This window comes from Megalopta genalis, chromosome 8 (assembly GCF_051020955.1).
Source record: "Megalopta genalis isolate 19385.01 chromosome 8, iyMegGena1_principal, whole genome shotgun sequence".
NCBI lineage: Eukaryota > Metazoa > Arthropoda > Insecta > Hymenoptera > Halictidae > Megalopta > Megalopta genalis.
This window is the reverse complement of record NC_135020.1, coordinates 11081793-11086709: the sequence shown is the minus strand read 5'-3', so window position 1 is coordinate 11086709 and position 4917 is coordinate 11081793. Positions and strand designations below refer to the sequence as shown.

General features: G+C 37.8%; 1 pseudogene; it reads right to left on the bottom strand.

Moving 5' to 3' along the window:
* Positions 1–3657: 3657 nt before the first annotated feature.
* On the bottom strand, positions 3658–4258 carry LOC143259954 (histone-lysine N-methyltransferase SETMAR-like; annotated as a pseudogene).
* Positions 4259–4917: the final 659 nt, after the last annotated feature.

Sequence of the window (4917 nt, the reverse complement as noted above, 5' to 3'; positions counted from 1 at the left end):
TGAAATAACCGATAACAATATCGATGACGGTTGGCAGCACCGTCAACCTGGAATGTCAAAATAAATACCTTGCAATTGTTGTCTGCAGATAGAAACCAAAGGGACCATCTTGCGCAATTGAGATTACTTGTGCTTTCGCCGGTGTTTACTAAATAAAAAGAAAAGCGTATATAATAGCTCTGGGCTCGTATATCAATAACAATGTATTTAGTTGCATTTCAATAATCATTTTGTTACTATTTGTGTATGATACAGTTTTGTAACTTTCAGCGTTACATTGGGATATTGTGGTAGATTCGAGTGTATTTAGGATAATAGTTGTGCTTTCTTCTATTTTCAGATTTATATATGAAATCACCCAAAAAATATGGATACAAAATCATATAAAAATAAAAGAAGAAATACGCTTAGACGCATTAGCGGTAACAGATCCGAAGATTTTTTATTAGATTCCGAGTCCGACGAAGATCATCCGGAAGCATTTACCAGACGACGCATAAATATTATTGACAGTGATGACAAAACGTGCGGAAAGCTGAAGTAGCACATTGGCCAATTTTTTTCCAGGCAACAAAGGGCGCTGCGAAAAGCCGGGGTATAAAATAGTTCCAAAAATAAAATGTTCCAAATGCAACGTACATCTATGTTTAACGCCAAATTCGAACTGTTTCCATGGAATTTCACGCTTAAGCATTTATGCACAGAAGTGGAAACATTGTAAGCCGTTGTTACTTCAAAGTTGCAAATTCAATTAATTGTAATAAAGTTGTTTAAACTGTTAAATATTTTTTCGACCAGCATATATAGGTTTATAATAATAGATTTTTCGTTGCATACATTTTCTTTATAGTTAAGAACAAAATTCGGCTCGTAAAGGGTTAACGGTATCCGGTAGCATTTACCAGACCTGATAGAAATACGCGAAGCTGGAATGTCGATCGGTGCGTGAATTTATATTTTCACAGATTATTACGCATTATATACGCCGCGAACACTTAGAGACGCGCCAGGTAGTTACGACGTTATTTTATGTCGTTATACCTAACGGAGTTATTTTGTTTACACGACGAAATATCCCGATGCACCCGCTTAAGAGGTTAACTAACTTAACTGCATGCACGTATATTTGCTGTGTACGCTACGCCATAAATCCCGGAGGCGCAAGGTACAGCACTCGATCCATGTCATTAAATCGATACGCAGCTCCCCGTGTATAATGTACGACGAGCCTGCATCTTCGTTGGCAACCAAACGATAACGTATCGGGTGGCCAACATCTGGTGATCGCTTGTGAAAACTTCCTACGTTTGATTCGATCGAACGAACGGGACCCGGCGAAATTAAAATTGTCGCGATGTTGGATAATACAGTTTAACTCGAACCATTTGTCGACGTGCTAAATTTTTATTTAATTTTTCTTTCTGTTCGTCGGGCTTCGATGACGCGAATTTTCGTTCAAGTGCGCGAAGCAACATAGATCGAAAATTCACGTCATCGAGGACCAATGAATGGAAATAAGATTATTATATAAATAATATATATAATAATATATATAATATTAATAATAATTAATAAATAAATATTATAAATAATAATAATATATATATTATAATAATAATTAATAAATAAATATTATAAATAATAATAATATATATTATAATAATATATAATAATATATATATATTAAATAATAAATATATTATAAATATATTAATAATATTAATATATATTAAATTAAGCATCTCACGAAGCAATTTGGCAACTGCGCGAAGCTACATTGTATAGTATAGTTTGACGAATATTGGAAATTAAAAAATAACTTATACGCTTGGCAATACAAATTTGAATTTGTTAATTCTACTTAATGGATTCTACTTAATGCAAACATCAGACATGAATTAAAACTAGCGGATCAAAAATCTTGTTGTATAGATCATCGAATAAATTTATCAGCCTGTAAATTTAAGTCGTTTCAACTATGTAGTTTGAAAAATATATTCCGATTTTATGAGTAGAGTAATTTCTCTCACATTGTCCCTCAGCTTGGAAACGAAAATGGACAACTTGGGAAGAGGAGACACGATTATTTGAACCTTGGAGCTCGTCTTTTATCGTTGTTAACAATCGGTAATTATAAAAACGAACCGCAAGGCTGGAATAATCGTATCTCCTCTTCCCAAGTTGTTCATTTTCGTTTCCAAGCTGAGAGACAATGTGAGAAAAATTACTGCTTTTAAATCTCGTTAAACATTGGATCTATGGAGTACTAACTAGCGAGCACTAAAAATGGCGGACGTATGTTCTTTTATAAAAATGATGAGACTTGAAATAAAAAATATGTTCAATCATTTCCTATAAAAGAGTCCGTATAATGACAATAAATTTCAAATAAAAGACATTTAACCGTTGAAAATGACGCACACAGCTATATTTGCAGTTAAATGTGTCTGATACACATCGCTTTGCAATGACGATGAAATTACATTTATAACGTTAAAACGAATAATTTAAAACGATTTTTATCATATGTGTTGCAATTACGTCACAAGTAAATTCGGAATTTTCTAATGTAATTTTCTAATGTAAATTTCTAATGTAAATTCGGAATTTTTTAATGTAAATTTCTAATGTAAATTCGGAATTTCCTAATGTAAATTTCTAATGTAAATTCTGAATTTTCTAATGTAAATTCGGAATTCTCTAATGTAAATTTCTAATGCAAATTAGAATTTTCATAATTTTTATAATCACAAAAGAAAAAAATCAGAAACAAGTGAGTAAATATAATTTTAATAATTTTCGCTTCCTATGTGTCAGCTCTAAAACAGGATCTATGGACTCATGGCTATGTTTATGCACACACGATTCGTTGGTCTCTTCGAGTCTCTACCGAGGACACGAATGAATGGGTCTCGCAGGTCGCGTGAAGAAAACACGAGTCAGAGTGTTCTCTAAGGAAACGATACGACAGAAGGTAGTTCTCCGGTTGCCTCGAGCGACCAGTCGATTTTGTTTCAACAATAGTCGTCTATACAGGCTTCTTTGGAAGCCGGTTATAAAAGTTTGACGAGGCGTCTACGATTTTCGTCGTGCCGCATCCACGCCGGATGGATTATCGATCGCTCCGTGACGACACACGTCACGTTGAACTCTGTGACCTGCACGTACCCTTCGTGTAACAATGCTGCTATCGTCGAGGGTGTAATGCAAACGTTCCGATATCTCACGACGAATGCGACGTGTCTACAGGATGTCCCATAATTATGTTAACACGTGGAAAGGGATGATTCTCGAGGTGATTTGAAGTAACTTTTTCCTTGGCGAAAATGCAATCCGCGGCTTCGTTTACGAGTTATTAGCGAGAAACAGTGACCAATGAGAGACGAGCTCGGCTGACGCGAAGCGGCCGAGCCAATGAACGGTCGAAGCTTAGTTCCGCTCATTGGCTCGGCCGCCTAGCGCCTCGCCTCTCGTTTTCAATGCCGAATCGATGAAAATCACTCGGTTTTTGAGAAAAATATCTGGATATGGCATTTTCGACATCGTCGAAATTTTCAAATTTTTTGCCACTTCGAAAATGTTGCAGCGATCGGGATAAATGGAAGTCTGACGGCGCAATATCCGGCGAGTATGGTGGGCGAGGCGATACCTTCCATCCTAATTCATTAATTTTATCCACGGTGCGTCGCTGAAGCAATAAGTTGCACGCGGTGGATCGGTTAGCTTTGTTTCCTTCGGACAGATTATGCGGAAGCCAAACACCTGCTCTGCTTACTTTACCAATCTGCTGGAAATGTTCTTGGACGATCGACCAAGGTTGGTTAAGAGCGTTTGACAGTTCCTCAATTATCTGACACGGATTTGCTTCCGCTTCCGCCCTTAACATGTCGTTGTCTAAAGTTGTTGGTCTTCCCGACCGATACGAGTCTCGGAAAGATCAAAATTACCGGATTCGAACTTGGAAAACCACCTTTGGCATTTTCGAACGTCCGATGCACTTCGATGGACGTCGCGAATGTTTTTGGTAGCAACCGTTGCGTTGCTACCCTTGTGAAACTCGAAAAGCGTACAATGCCGGATATGTACCTGTTCTGGCATTTGGCTGGCCATTTCGCCGTAAATAGCAAAAGAAAATTCAAGATTTAATTATTTACGAGAAAACAGGTCACTCTAATCGTAGAATATCTTTGGCACGACTTGGAAGTACACGATGTGCTGATAAATGACAAACGAATATCGACGTGCATAGAAATAGCATTACTTTCCTGTTTCCCTAATATGTTTAGGTCGAGATTACGGTGATCGTAAACAGTTTGACCTCAACAAATACCAAACGCGCTTTTCTCTTCGGTAAATACACGCATCGACGTGAAATCAGTTTCATAGTATAGTAATGTCTCCCTAACTGACGCTCAGATTGCGCACGAAAATGGACAATTTGGGAAGATGAGATACGATTATTCGTGCCTTGCGTCTCGTTTTTATAGTTATTGACAATCGGTAAGTATAAAAGCCGCAATACTCGAACAATCCTATCTCCTCTTCCCAAATTATCCATTTTTGCGCGCAATCTGAGCGCGAATTAGGGAGAAATTACTGTATCTCTTTCCGTCGCCGCGTAATCGCTTAGCCAGTGAGTGAACGATCGCCTTATTATTGTGCAAACAAAAGTAACTCGTCCGGCGTTTATTATCGATCGACGCGATGACTCAATTATCGTTCGCGATGCCGCAAAAATGCTCGACGAGATCGAGCAGATCGATAAAATTATGAGCAACGCGTCCTCGATGAAACAGAAACATTTACGTGCGCGTTCGACAATGAAACTGAAGTCTTCCGATCGACTCGTGATTCTTTCGAACGCAGGCATTCTCCTGCTGTCATCGGCTGTCTACCAACGAGCAATTTGTTGTACAC